This window comes from Ambystoma mexicanum, chromosome 3q, assembly GCF_040938575.1.
Source record: "Ambystoma mexicanum isolate Mex_15411 chromosome 3q, UKY_AmexF1_1, whole genome shotgun sequence".
NCBI lineage: Eukaryota > Metazoa > Chordata > Amphibia > Caudata > Ambystomatidae > Ambystoma > Ambystoma mexicanum.
The window spans coordinates 773883865-773899656 of NC_090926.1; the positions used below are offsets into that span (position 1 = coordinate 773883865).

Here is a 15792-nt window from a genome sequence, read left to right on the forward strand (position 1 = left end):
GGTAGGACACAGTAAATTGTAACACGATCAAGTTACAGTTTGGGTACCTCCATTATGACGTATATGCATTCTGTTGGGTGAAGAGCAGATCCTTGACTTTGGCTCTAAACAACCAAAATGAGGTGTCTGCTCTAATAGTCATGGGAAATGCGTTCCAGTATTTAGCTGCCAATACTGGAAAGCTAGCTCCCCCAGCCGTTTTCAAGTTGAACTTTGCTATGGTGAGTTGGTGGAGGTAGGGTGTTATGGTTGGTCTGGTAGAGTGCTGTCTCATGAATTTGTCTGAAAGATACCGTGGGGCTGTCAAATGTAGGCATTTGTGTGTGATGACAAGTGCCCAGAGTTTAATTCTATCTCGGATGGGGAGCCAGTGTGCTTCCTTTCTGAAGGTGGTGATGTGGGCCTTTCGAGGAAGATTAAAGGCGCAGAAGAAGGCATTGTTTTGCAGTATCTGCAGTCTGTTCAGGCTGTGGTTAGTAGAGCCAAGGAAATGAGTGTTGCAATAATCTAGTTTAGATAATATGAGAGCTCTAGCTAAGGTGAGGCAGCTGCTGGTGGAGAGATACGGTCTGCACGCATTTATAAGTTCATTGGTATAGGCTGTTGTTGAGATGGTGGCGTTGATTTGCTTTTTAAGGGAGAGTTTGGAGTCAAGGTATAACCCTAGAGTTTTGACTTGCTTAGATACTTTTATGACATTACCGTTGATGGTGAAGGACTGGTACCTGGGGTCCAATTTGTTGAGAAGAGACTGTGAGCAGACAATAAGCAGTTCCGTCTTGTCATCATTTAAGCAGAGGCTGTGAGTGGCCATCCATGCTTGAATTTCTAGGTAGATCTCGTTCAGTTTAGCAACATCCTCGTCATAATTCCCCATGAGGGCGATGAGGACCTGGGTGTCGTCAGTATAGTTGGTGTATGTGACGGCCAAGTCATCAAGGCGGTCGAAGAGGACCTTGGTGAAGATGTTGTGGGGGAGATACAAGAACCTTGGGGGACTCCACATTGGATTGGGACCGGGTCTGCAGCAGCGCGGCCCAAGGGGGCAAAGACCCTGGGTGTTCTGTCTGATAGGAAAGACCGAATCCAATTGGTGGCATCCTGGGAGAATGTGGCAGCCGAGGAGAGGTGTTTGGTAAGAATTTGGTGATCAACTACTTCGAAGGCTGCAGACAGACCCAACAAGAGCAAAATGGCCAGCTTGCCCTTGTCTTTGGCTTCGTCCGTTTGGATTTTTAGATCCAGGAGGGTAGTTTCTGTCTGGTGCCTGGGTCTAAAGCTGGATTGTCACAGTCCTAGAAGGTTGTTGTCTTCCAAATGTTTTTGGATTTGGAGGTATGCTACTCTGTCTAATATTTTTAGGAGGAATGGGACCATAGTGATGGGCCTATAATTAGTGCGAGTGTTGGGGTCTAAGTTAGGTTTTTTGAGCAGGGGTAGGACCAAAGCCTCTTTGAGGTATAACTGTATACCTCAATATATAACCTGTATAACCTATAAAAAGTTGATCATCCAGACGAAGTTTGGACAATTTAAAAAATGCAGAAGCTTAGAGCTCTACGCAGATGTAGTCTGTGCAACCTCTCTTCCTCCTTGCTAGGATGAGGTGGAGGATAGAAAGTGGGTAGCATAATCTTTTGTCCTACATGAAAATCTGAAATGATCTTTGGCAAACATGAAGGTTTAACCCTCAGGACAACCTTGTCCTTGTGGAATGCCGTAAAGGGTAGTTTAGATGATAGTGCCTGCAACTCACTCACTCTACGGGCTGAAGTTAGTGCTACTAACAAAATGGTCTTGAACATTAGTAACCTTAATGGACATTAATGTCGTGGTTCAAATGGTGCACACATTGGAAATCTTAACACCAAATTAAGGTCCCAAACGGGAAACTGAAAAGGAGATGGCGGGAACAGATTGGTGAGACCCTTCAGAAATGGTATTACCAGTGGTATCTTAAAATAAGATGTTTCTTCAGACAAGCGCTTAAAGGTGGATAGCGTTGCCAAATAGCCTTTAATTGTTCCAACATTGAGCCCCAGATTGGCTAGCTACAGTATAAAAGATAACACCTCTGGTGTCTTGCATAGTAAAGAGTCTACAAGCTTGTCCCTGCACCAGCTGCAGAATTTGTTCTAAGAGCAGCAGTACAAGGATTGTGTTGCTGGCCTTCTCGCCGAAAACAAAATCTCCATTACATCATGCCGGAGGTCCTAATCCTTATATTTCAGCCTCTCAGAAATCATGTGTGAAAGCTGAAAGTCTTGACCTCTGGATGGAGAACCTGACCCTCCTCTCGCGAGAGAAGGACCTCTCTTTGTGGAAAACTTATTGGAGGGCAGATGGACATATCCAGAAGGTCCAGGTACCATGTCCTGCTGGCCCAATTGGGGGCAATTAGGATCATGTGTTTCCCGAACTTTCTCAACCTCCTGATCACGTGAGGAATGACGGGGACTGGAGGAAACACATACAGGAGTGTAAACTCCCAGTCCACCACAAGCGCGTCTCCTAGAGCTCCTCTTGAAGGAAATTCCCTGGAGCAGTATAGTTCGGACTTCCGGTTGACACTGGTCGCGAACAGATCCACTTGAGGGGTTCTCAAAAGTGAACATCTCTTGAAGGACTTCCTGAGCTAGTTCCCACTCGTGGGAGACTGTGCTCGGCCTGCTCAGAGCGTCCGTGTTCTCCTCCCTGGCTAGGTGAACTGCTGACAGGGAGATTCCTTCTTGAATTGCCCAGAGCCAGAGCTGCATTGACTCTCTGCACAGTGGTACTGACCCTACACCGCCTCTCGTGTTGAGATAGTACATAGCCACTGTGTTGTCTGTCATTATCAGGCCATTCTTTCCCTGTACAGAGGGCAGAAAAGCCTTCTGCGCAAGTCTGATTGCCCTCAGCTCCAAAAGATTGATGTGTAGTTTGGACTCCGATGGAGACCAATGACTGCTGATTGTCAGATCTTTAGCTAGGGTTCCCCACCCCATGAGTGAGGCTTCCTTCACTACTGTTACCTCCGGCTATGGTTGCCAAAAAGGTTTGCCCTTCAGAATATTGTCCTTGCAGTCACACCATAGAAGATCCTGTGCGACCATGCTTGGAACCTGAAGTAGGTCTGACATGTTGCTCGAGAACTGAGACCATTGTGTCCTGAGAGCACCTTTAAGGGATCTCATTCTCAGCAAGCCTCTGGCACCAGAAAAATGTAGGATGCCATGAGGCCGAGCAACCTAAAAAAGTCAAAGGCTGGTAGACGCTGGGTACTCTGAAACTTGGAGACCATCTTTAGAATGGCTTGAGCCCTCACCTCAGGTGGCGAGCTCTTTCCCAAGGAGGTATCCAGTATGGCCTGATGAATTGGAGCTTTTGAGATGGTGTCATATGGGGCTTCTTGTAATTGAGGGAGAAGCCCAGTTTGTGAAGAGAGGTGACGTTGAGATGATTCAGGACCTGTTTGGGAGAACATGCCCTGATCAGCCAATCGTCCAGGTAGTGGTAGACGTGAATCCTCCCTCATGAGACTCGCTGCCACCACCGCCATCAGTTTGGCGAAAACCCTCTGGGTGGAGGTCAACCCGAATGGCAGAACTCGAAACTGATAATGAGAATCGCCAGTGGCGAACCTCGGGTACTTTTTGTGCTTGAGATGGATTGGCACATCAAAATAAGCATCCTGAAGGTCCAATGACACCATCCAATCCTGGAGTTGGAGGGCCTGAAGCATCTGAGAAAGTGTGACCATCTTGAACTTGTCCTTCCTGAGGAACTTGTCCAAGATAGGCCTCAGCCCTCCGTCCTTTTTGGGTATAAGGGAAATATGGAGAATACCATCCTGTTCCTCACTGCTACTGGTACCAGCTCTATAGCACCTTTCTCTAGCAGGGTCAATATTTCCTGCACAAGGAGCGGATCTGGAACCTTCAAAGAATGAACGGAAAGCAGTAACCGTGTGCTATGGTTTCCAATGCTCAAGCATCCAAAGTAATGTCTTGCCATTCTTTCAGATCCTGAGACAGTCTGCCTCCCACTCGGGTTTTGCGACTCAAGACCTCAGAGGTTTTGAGGAAGCTGAAGCAGTGGCGTTAGTAAAGATGCCCCTGCTTGAGAGGGCTGAGGCTGCCCAATAGCGGCATCCAAATATTTGGCTGCTGCCTTCGAGGTCTGCAGCTTCTCAAGGCTTTCGTCAGCCTTGCTGCCAAAAAGGTGAGACCCGCCAAAGGGCATGTTAAGGAGTCTAAATTGCACATCTGGTGCAAATCCAGACTTCCTTAACCACACAAATCTCCGAATAACAGTGCTTGCCGCCATGGCTCTGCCGATGCTGTCAGCAGAATCCGGACCCGACTGAAGAGACTCGCAGATGGCTTTTTTGTCGTCTCTAACACTGGTCAAGAAACAGTCCCTTACCTCCCCTTGAGGAATGTGCTCAGCCGCCATAGAAATGCAGTCCCATAGAGTGAATGAAAATGTTGCTAGGGCACATGTGGAGCTGGCTGACTTAAGAGCCATGCTCCCCGCAGAAAATTCTTTCCTAGCCCATGCATCTACCCTTTTGTCATCCCTATCCGGTTGGATGGTTGCATAGCTGCCCGTTTTGAGGTTGCAGTAGCTGCCTGCACCACCAGACTTTCTGGGGTGGGGTATTTTGATAAGTAGTTGGGGTCACTAGTAGATGGGTGGTATTATTGTGTTAAATTCTTGTTTACTGCTGGGCTTGACTCGGCCGTCTCCCAGTTGGCAGTCACTCTTTTCTGAAGAGCATATGGAATGGTAAAATGGGATTTTTTGCGGACCCTTATCAAGGATGTCTGTTAGATCATCCTGCTCGTAGGGGAGGGTAGGTCTACTCCATTTAGTCATCAACTGTCTATATGATGCAACTGCATGTTAATCAGATTCAGGTTTACCAAATTCTAACTCTGGTGAAGTGTCCATTCCACTGGCTATTTGTAAGTTTTCATAAAGGTATTTTAGCCTGAACTCCTCTGATATCGAGCTATCAGGTACATTTGGTGTACCATACTGTAGCCCAAATGGCACATTGTTATCTGATGGCGCATTGTCCTCATAAATATATGTTAGTGACTTGAAATAGTCCTTTCTAGGTAAGGGAATATAAGTATTATCTGGTAATGGTGTCAAAGGTTTCAAAAATGTTGAATCCGACGCTCGAGGAGTCGTCAATATTTTAATGAAGTCGTTTTCGACTTCAATGGCACCAAAGGTTGCGATGGTATCGATGGTGTAGAAGGCGCCATTGGTGTTGATGGCGCAGCTGGCATTGAGGGTGCAGCTGGCGTAGACGACTGCGACTTATACTTCGACTTTCGGCTCGAAAGATTCTTCGAGGATTCCTCATTGTGTCAAGTCCTCGACGGCTCTCGATGTGGATTTGGCTCGAGCCCTTTCCTTACTGGCTTTAGAAAGCGCTGTAGGAGCATGGATTGTCGAGGGTTTTTGTTTTTCAAAGGTTTTCAACATTTCGAACCTGAATGCTTCCTATTCGGCAGGAGTGGAGGCCTTTGTGGCACAAGACATAGCTCTCTAAGGAGAGGAGTCAGACGAAGTCGAAGTAGGCGACTTATGGCGCCTCTTCTTCGACGACGATGAGTGGTGGGAGCCATTTTGGGACCTAGACCTTTTCACCTTCTTCCTTCGAGGAGAGTCGCCTCTCGCATCGTCTGAACAAGGTTCCTTCAACGCGGTAGCCAATGGGGATTACATGGGGTTTCTACCTACCGCCAAGTTTCCATTTCACTCCTTTGACATCATCCTCGATACGCAGCGCCATCTGCCGAAAAAAAAATTCCAAAGCAGCTGAAGCTGGGTATTGAATATCGACAAAGATGAGGAATATGTGGGAGGGCACAATACATTTCATAGGCACATTCTTGACAGGGTTATTTGACTGCACCAGGTGAAAATAATTTTGCACAGGTGAAAATCATTTTCTTTTCTAGAAGACAGCTTTTTACCCTTAAAATAGCGATTTATGTTTCACAACATGGATTACATATTGATCAGCTTCATAAAAATGTTTTTAAAAAATTTAAAATTTTCTTTGGTGTAAAAAAAGTTGGCTACCGATCTCAAAAACACAATTTAAACTGATGTAATTTTTGCTTAATGCCATTTAGCGATGTCAGTAACAGCAATGGTCTTACATGCACAATAACATAAGTCCATTTTGTTTTACCTGTTACTGAAATTAGCTGCGTCTTACAATGATGAAATGACCCGCCTCTTAAAATAAATGTAAACCCAGGAAATTGAAATGTCGTACGAAATCGTTGACCTGTTACTAGGAGCACATGGTTTGACAAAGGGAGACGCCACACAGTGCTGTGGGACAATGGAACACATATTATACCTTTTTAGTGCTTTTAGACTCACCACTGCTAGGAATTAGCTACCAGTAAGAAATATACACACATATGCCAACAAAAGTGTTTTCACCTGTCTTTCCATGAGTTGAATAAAGTTGGAGATTGGGAACAAACATAGACCCAGCACTGGGAGCCTAATCAAAGCATCAAGAATTTGCCATTGAGATGTTCTCTTAATTATTTTTCAAAAAATGTAATTACATAATAAGGAGAGAGCTCTCACTACTCGTGTCTCACCCAATCTATTGGTAACAAATGAGGCTATACATTGCAGAATTAGGTCTCACTGGTAAAGTCCAGAACGTTCCTCGAAGGCGTTCTCTTTGCCAGCATAGAAGGGTACTGCAAGTACAAATCAAAAATATCAAGTGACAATAGCCTTACTGGCCTTGTGAGCATTCTGTAGTCTTCAGACACAATCTGACATCAGATGCCAAACCATCTTAAAATCATTTACTTATTCATTAACACTAGCAATTAACTGCTCCACTGGCATCATATACAACAATTTATTTCGTGGCACGGTGTCAGAGGGTAATAGGGACCCCCCCCTTCCCACAACCTGTGGTAGGCGTCCTACCAACGCATATTCCAAAGCTGATCCTACCCCAGAAGAGGGTGGGGAGATGAGGGAGTTGGGGAGGCATGAGTGTGCCTTGTTTCCTACTGTTGGTACCACTTTCAATCACACTAAACCTACCAGCCTGTTTTCAGGGCAGAGTATTTTCTGTTTTATTTCCAGGACCGCAAGATCTAGAGTGTTTAACAAATTGTGCAGGCTGACATAAGTGCCCACCAAGTAGATCCTGGTCATACTGAGTCACAGCTTAGCAGCATGAACTGCAGCCTCACAAAGGTGAGGGGAAGTAAGACACACAATGTCAACCTGCCAGGACCGCTAAGCCGACATGAACACCTGAGAACAAAGAGGGAGGGGGGCCTATGGAGGTTTTTAAAACTGTGGATCGCGATTACCCGGCTACAGGAAAAAGACTAGGAATAGATTAGCCCAGACAGTCTGGTGAGGTAAAGACCAATGAGAAGGGGGAGGCGTGAGCTAAACAAGAGGTCACAGTTATAAAAAGCCTGCATTCACAAGAAAGAGTGAAACATGTTCGGGCGAGGTCAGAAGATGGGGTGGTGGACAGAGAGACCAAGAAGGAAGCAGAAGGTGGAACTGAGTGGTAAGGAGACAGATATGAATGCAAGTAAAGTAGTGGATGTGAGAGAGTGGTACAGTACCAAGTGTGATAGATTGAACTTGTAAGTATAAAATTGTATGTTGGAGTGAGTGGTAATATAGAGAGAATTGGTATGGGAGATAGGAAAGAAAGTTGAGATGATGAGAAGTGGAAAGAGAAAGTGCAAGTGAAAAAGGAGAAGATTGGTGTAGAGGGGGAAGGTTGGAGATAGAAGAGCGAGTTGTAGGTATAAGGGGCAATATAGAGACGGAGGAGTATTCTGGGGAAATCAGAGGGAAAGAGGAAGCAAGAGGTAGAAGGAGCTGGAGTGTAGAGAGTGAGAAGAGCGGGAAGACCGGAGGAACAGAGGAGATTGGTTGAGGACAGGAGGAGTGAACGTGTAGAGGAAGAGAGTGAGAACCCCAGAGGAGGAGGAAGAGGGAGAGCCATTAGAGAGGTAGAAGGAGACAGGGGGAATAACACGATAGAGAGGGAGAGAGTAAGGATGGGAAAGGGGAGAGAAATAATCAAAAGGAAGAGAATGTGTAAAGAGGCAGGCATCCTCTTGTATGTGTCATTGATCACCTTCGGGGAACAAGAGAAAAAGGCATCCTTGGAACGTCCCAGAAGGAGTAAGGAAGATACGACTGCTGCTTTGAGACCATCACCACCAGAGTAGGAATGATGAGAGTAGGTGTTATCAAACTCCAGTTGCATTGCACCACTGGGGAATAGGAGGGCCTGTGATAAGGTGGAGGGATCACCCTTGGTCGTGTAAACCTATAGTCATCTAACAATAAAAACCCTTGAAATTCTTTTTCCTGAGTTTTGCTGAATTACTTAAGCCATCTGTGACATTAGCCACAGCATTCCCTGGGCTTCCTAATCTTTCATCTCAAAGTTGGAAATAACTGATCAAGCGGCCAGCAATAAGGATGTAATCACCCTCCATCTAGGGGCATGGAAGGGATAAACTACTACGTTGTTAAATCAAATAGGGTTATTCCAGGAGCCAAAATGAATGCCTAATCAACTAGCTTAGAAATATTCCCTGTAATTGCTTTTTGAAATGGTTATACAGTGTGGCATAGCCACCAGATGTGCAGCATTAAGCCCCTCCATCTACATTGCCTCAAATATTGGAAAGGATTCTTGGCCTGAAGCAGAATTGGGGTGCAGTTTCTCTGACAGAAACTTACAAGCAGTTCCTGGAATTCTACACATTACAATGATATGTTAGCCTAAGTCCAACTAGTCTCCCCCTAATGCCCTAAAATGTCCAATGCAATGGCTTCTTCCAGAAGATCATCACCTCAAAAGTGGAAATTAAGCCACTCAATTCCAAGCTACGTTTCAGAACATTTTCAAATGGTGGTGAGTGGTATAATAGCCCTGACTAGGTCTAATAGCCCTGACTCTCACTCTCCCCATCACTTTATATTATTGCAAGGAGATCTGCTTATCCTCAAATAAATATGGCCATTCATGACAAGCTCCTCAGGGTCCAGCGAGTGTGAAAACTGGGTTCCCAAAGATGGCACCTTGGGGGATAAGTGGGAGAGGGCGAGCTCCATATATTGCAAGTATATCTCATACCACCTTAGCCAAGGGGGTTTCTATATTAGTAGAAAGACTGACATCACCTTAACAAGGATGGTTTCTATATTAATAGAAAGTCCAAGTAGTCTGTATTGTTTGGGAAGGCACACGTAATTTCACATATAATGATCTGCAATAGTGCAGTCCACTTCCCACATTTGCCTTTGAGACTTTCCCCTCCACCACTCCACCAAAGGTAGCAGTTGGGCAACATAGCAATATCGAATTAGGCCAAGGCAACTATGAGGGGTCTGGAATGAGAAACGGACAAAAAGTTGTAATGTTTTCAACATTAGACATTTTATTTAAAGAAATGGTTTGGATAAATGGCCTTTCTTTCCCTATCCTAAAGAAAGATTCCCTACCTATGAAACCAAAACTAAAGACCGGTTTATGTCTCGTCGTCAAAAGTAGGCAAACTGTCCTTATATCCAAAACATATATAACCCTCACACTAAAAAAGAACACAAAAATATGCAAGGTAAATTGCTGTGCTTTAAATTCAGAATAATGTGTGCAACAACCAAATATGTAAATCCAAAGCAATCATTGAATCTCGGGGATGGGTCCCTTCCCATGAACTGTTTCAGGTAGAATATTGACAGCTTTCAGTTCCCTTTCAAATAACACTTCCTTAAGATGATGAAAAGTGTCTTTTGTCTTTTCCAAACAATGGTGGTTTAATCATGGCAAAGTTTCTCTTAGCAACTTAAGAAATCACGCTTTAACATTTTCATGGGGATGATGAGAAAATTGTATTTTTCAAACAATGGCTCCCCACGAGTAGTAGAAATTTCTCTTTTACACAAAACCCTCTTAAGAATGGCAAAGAGTAACTTTTCAAAGTAGTGGTGGTTTTTATCAGAAGGGCACAAAGTGTCTCTGCTACTCGGCAATTTATTAAGGAAGGTCTCCTGGTATACTATCCTGCCAGGAACCGTTTTCAAAACGTCCTTTCTGTTCACAAGCTCTAGACGGATTACCGGTTGTACTCCCATGCCAGGAATCCCCCCCCTGGGTTTGGTAGATCCCCCTGGTATACTCTCCTGCCAGGTATCTTTCTCCCAAAGGCTTACTGCCTGATCCACTTCATTCACCGTGTCTTCTAACAATCTTTCCTCTTTAAGTATGACACAGTTGTACTCCTTTACTGGTCATACTCTATTGGCTCCAGGTATCACTTTGTTCCAATTTCCCCCATATTAGCATCCCTTTTATGGAGACGTTTTCAAGTTTTCATTGTTAGCATTCATTGGCATGTGGCAATACTTGTACCAATCTTCCCCATCATGACTTTCAATATATGAGGATGTGTACAAAGCTTGCCTCTCAATTGCTTCATTAAAGTTAATCTGCTCATGATAACATTTACTTTGGCTTTCCCCATATCGATATCTCATATTTGAAGGCTTGTGTAATTTCAGTCTTTCGATGTTAATTGTTTGATGTTAAAAGCAAGTTCCCAATTGTGCCTGTCGGTATGCCCATGGGCTCCTAATGCTCTTGGGCAGACTCACTGGTGTTTGCTGGCATGTACGACCCATGGCGTAGAGCTGCTGCATTGTCGTGCCTCAGGGAAGTGTTCCCCACTTTTCAGACCCTCTTGCAGATCTCCTGTCAGCTTCTCCGACGCCCACCGGTAAAACCGCTGCCTTTTACCGTGAACGCGACCTCGCCAGCCTCTCCACTGCTGTCAGTCTGCAAACGGTCCTTCTGCGGCACCCTCTCTGCTTCTCCGGGTCTCTCGCCATCTCGGAGTGAAGCACCGGCTTTCCTGCACAGAGTTCGCTCACACTTTCGGTACTGCTTCCTACTGCTTCCTTCTGCGCTGGCTCTGCATCTCTCTTCTCCTTCAATACCGCCATGAAAAAGCACCCCATTTTTTAAATATCCTGCACAGCAGATTACCATTACAACAAATAATCTGCACATTGGTGTTTCTTCTGCTCCACATTAACTTACTTCTCTTCTCTGTCCCAGTATGGGAAGGTTTTATGGGAGTTGGAGTCTACAGACGTTTTGGACCTTCTAAAGCTGTTTCGCTTTAGTTATTTGTTCACATCAAAACCAACATTAACAGGAGATGCTAAGGGAGTTTATGGAGTGTTAATGATATCCTGCCTAGGTTGTATGGCATAAAGGGGAATTTGGGCTTTACCATTGGAAGGATTGGTAGAATGACAACATGCCATCATGAAGTTAGGTATTATAGGATCATCCTCAAAATGAATGGAAGAATACGGCGTCCCCCCTGAGGGGTTCATCACATCTTCCCGACAGCCATCTCCTCCCATGTGATCCTCACTCACAATACAACCCCCCAGGTCAGGATCAGGTAGCAGCTGCCGTCCCCTAGTCACATGGGAGGAGACTTTAGGCTGGGGTTCAGTGAAGACTTCACAGGATTCATCACACAACCCAAAAGCCATCTGATGGCAGCGCCATCACAGTGTATCTAGAGATAACTGGTCTCCCGCTACCCCTGACACCAGCCCGTTTATTTCTTTCTGGAGGCAGGCTCAAATCATCTTTGGCTGATGAGTGGGGAGGACTTGTAAAAAGACAGCAGACTGTGTAAAATGCTCATTTTAATAAGATTAACGTGATTTCTCTATGATACTGAGTGTTTTTCACACTTAGCTAGGTCACTATTTAAGATGTCAAGCAATCTAGGATAATTATACATAAAGGTCTTTGACGTTAACAGTAATATCTAGCCCTAATAGTTAATGAGCACACAAAACCCCTTAAAGAGCAGATGTGTAGAAAGCTCCACAGTTTAAGGCGAGGCCAAGATGTTCCGGAGTTCAGATTTATGAAAATTAGCTTGAAATCCAGATACGTTGGCAAAGGTCAACATTTCTGTAGTAAGAGCTGGCAGGCAAGTGAGTGTATTCAAAAGAAGTGCAAACTTTACTAATTTATGTTCTCTGTGGTCAAAATAAATTCCAATAACATTTTATTGGATCTTGCCTACCTAACAAAGCGATCCATTGTAAATGTGAATAACAAGGTTGGCAAGGGGCATCATTACCAAGAGTATGTTTAGAATTAGACCACCATTAGCACAGACACGTCATCAGTGAATGTGGTAGCTAGTCTGACCCCATTTTCTGAAGAATAACACTATCCCTATGGGCCCCTTATTGAGGGATGTTCATCATTGTGAACGTTTGCCTAATTGATCAGTGTGAATAAAATCTCGTAGGTTATGTCCAAGTCTCTGTGCTATAAACTTGGTCACGATCGCAACATCAAGATTGAGAAGTGATATTGTTCTATATAACCCAGGTTGCTGAGGAATATTTATTTACCAGGACACATAGTCAAACACATTGTAGCTTCTGACAAGGAAAAGAAGACAAAGCCCATTTGGATAAAGGAATTATAAATCTTTGTAAGGGCATTACTTCAGATGTTCACAAAGTTTGTATAAAAGCTGTCAGTTTGGCAATCCGGCCCTTCAGCTTAGTTAGGTTTTGGGCTTTTAATCATCAGGATTACTTCCTCTTTGGTAATAGTGGATAGCAGCTCTATCTGGGAATACATTAGGTAAGCTGGCTTTCGTCAGGTACTCCTCAAGTTCTCTAGCATCTGTGGTGTCTTAGCAAATAAAAGTCCATAGTTCTCTTTGAAGACTCGGAGTATGGATTCATCTATCCCCATGGCTCCATGATTATCTGTAATATCTTGAATAAATCACTTGTTCACTTTAGCCCTAAAGCCATAGGTGAGAGGTCCATTAGACTTATTCCACTTTTCATAAAATGGTGTGCTTCAAACCTGGCAGGGATCTTTACTTTTTCTAATTGGTACCTAGTTTATTTTTTCCTCAACTGCTAGTTGTTTGAAACATGTTTTCCTAAAACCTGAGGATTTACGCTCCACTTCTAAGAAATTATGCTCCATCTCTAGCCGTTGTTGATCTAATCTTCTTATTATTTTTAACTTGGCCAACCAAATTAATTTCCCAAAGACTACCATCTGGAGGTTGTATCCCAGGGGCATTTAGAGTTCTGTATTTCCCCCACCCCCAATCTGTTTAGTGTCCTCATAAATTATCATGAAACACCTCTACGGAGCTATGGCACAATTTTCGGGAACTCCTCCCGCTCTCTTTCATCAAGAGGACTATTTCCATCCTTACTTGGCAATCATCCAAAGTATCTGATGTTCGAGCAGAGGCACTCCGGGCACTTACACTCCACTCCCTTCTCTCTCTGCACTTGCATACTCTGAACGTGCACATGACCTAGTAGGTCCGTCTTTTTCCCCAGTGTATACATTGTTTCAATCCCATGTTCCCTCCCTGTTGCCCTGTGGGCGCTTTGAAACACAATTCACTGGTTGTATAAGCACCTAACAAATGCACAATGAATAAAAAAAATAATGCCCAAATCCCCGGAGAGGTTGATTAGATTTCATCTAATAGTAGACGTCAATTATAACATGATCTCTATGGACTGTGAAAGTATACAACTATTGGTGCTATGATTAAATGTCTGTCCAGTATTCATTAACCCTAAGATCGGCAGCTCGCTTAAGTTCCCCCAAGTGCAATGCACAGCCTTGGTGGGTCCCATCTCCTTTGAAATTACTGGATAGCAACTTCCCATGAAAATTGAAGCCCCTTTTCAAATTGTGCAATGTGAAGAAGTCCAATAAAAGTGCGTATATTGATGACAGGGTAAATTTAGTGACTCCTATGTTCAAATTAAGGCACTTGTACCACCCAGTTTTGTCAAATAGGTAATGAGTGATGGTTAGGGTAATATTCTAATCACACAGAATGGCCTAGCCTGCCTTTCTAACTGATTCCAATAGTTAGAATCTATGTGGGAAATCTTTGTAATGTAGCATCTGCCAACCACATTTCACTGGATGGATTGCTAGGATCGTGGTTCATAACTCATTAACCTTTTAACGGCCATGGCTTTTATGCCAAGGCCTTTTTGGTGATTTTGGTATTTCGCCATTCAATGCCTTCTAACGTTTTCTGTCTCATTAACCGCTTAAGTGACAAGGACGAGGTATCTCCTCCTTGGCAACAGGGAGGTAATCCCAAGGACGAGATACCTCGCCCTTGGCACTTAAGGGGTTAAGGCGTGTGGCAATAGAGACCTCTTTTTTAAAGTCATTGAGGCCTCTTGCATTTAGAATCATGACTTTAAAAGCTATCTAAATCCCTGGAGCTTTGTTGTTAAACTTTTGTGTGAACTTACATAATGAAAGAGACATTTAGTTCCTAGGATCCGACTGAAACCCCTTCCCCCTCTTCGGTTCTGACACCCCCATCCCATTGGGAGACCCAGGCAGGTGATGATAGTCAAACAACCCTAATACATATCCATTACTTCTCACTGTTTACTTGCAAAAAATACCTAATCTACTAACGAACAACAAGCAACAACTGACCATGGCGACCATGCCTTGAATTGAAGCAGCAACATGTTCAAAATAGGAATAATTTATCCCCTTGACACCGAGGTCCACAGAGGGGCAATCTGTTCTGATGTGATCAGGAAGCTTGCAGTTGAGGGTACTGGATCCCTTTTATCTGTCATATTTCAGTGTGCAGGGCCATCTCAACTAGCCTGCAGGAAAGTACCCTTTATGTAGTTAATGCTAATAAGGTCAGTTGCCTTTTCCTTGAACAGCTGTACTCCTAGGGTACCATGCATCCAGGATTATCTTTTTACTTAGATCGAACACAATCCCATCTCCTTGTCCTCTCAGTACATGACTGGATTCCCATTAACAGTGAATACTCTCCTTCTGAACAGAGGTCGAATAATTCACAGCTTTCCCGTAGAGTGGTAATATGATGTGCTTGCCCTTTCCAAGGGAAATTAAGTTAAATAAGAAATTCAGCGGAACCTGATTTTATCCTTCATTAATGTGTCCATCCCTGGTTTCAGAAGCCTTCTACTTTGGACAGTTTGCACTGTGAGATCTGGGAAGAGTTGGCCGGCATTGTTCAAAATATCAAGAATGTGCTTTTCTCTGGCTGCCCAAGCAATTTCTGTCTTGATGGATGGGAGTGCATTTTGATCAACATTCCTTTGGGTCTGTAATTAACTTCATTTTCAATAAGATTAACTATGTGGACGTGAGTGGGAGTAGTTATGCAAAAATATTATGAAGGGTCACATGCAAGTCATTGTCTTCTCTCAGCTCTTAAAAATTGTTCATACATATGTTCGCATTGAGAGGTCTGTTCTCAAAGGCCTCGCATTTTAATTGTAGATGAGATCTGGTTATCAGCTCAAACATCTTTCAGATTTGGGTTTACAACTTCCAAAAGCCAGTCACCAACAATTTAGGTTCTCTTGCATATCTTTCATACATTAGCAGAGGTCATCTTTGGGGAAACAGATCAGATTAATAGGCGAGGAATTCAGAAAATATTTTGCTTCACCCTGTTGAGGTCCACGTTTTGAGATAGAATGAGGGTGGGACTTGTCTCCCTTCTATTTTCCTGTGGTGGGTTTTTGCCACAGATCTAGAGAGATCCAATCCTATTATATTGCTTTCAGGTAGTGCTTTGGATTTGAATCAAGGTGAAATCCTCTAAGTCTCCTATGGAACGGTCCTCCAGCCTCTTAGAATGTCCTACCTACCAAAGT

General features: G+C 43.9%; 1 protein-coding gene across 5 annotated transcripts in view; it reads right to left on the reverse strand.

Moving 5' to 3' along the window:
• The window catches only part of TMEM94 (transmembrane protein 94), a 2019771-nt gene that overhangs the window by 1063063 nt on the left and 940916 nt on the right, over window positions 1-15792 (reverse strand). The window lies entirely within an intron of this gene.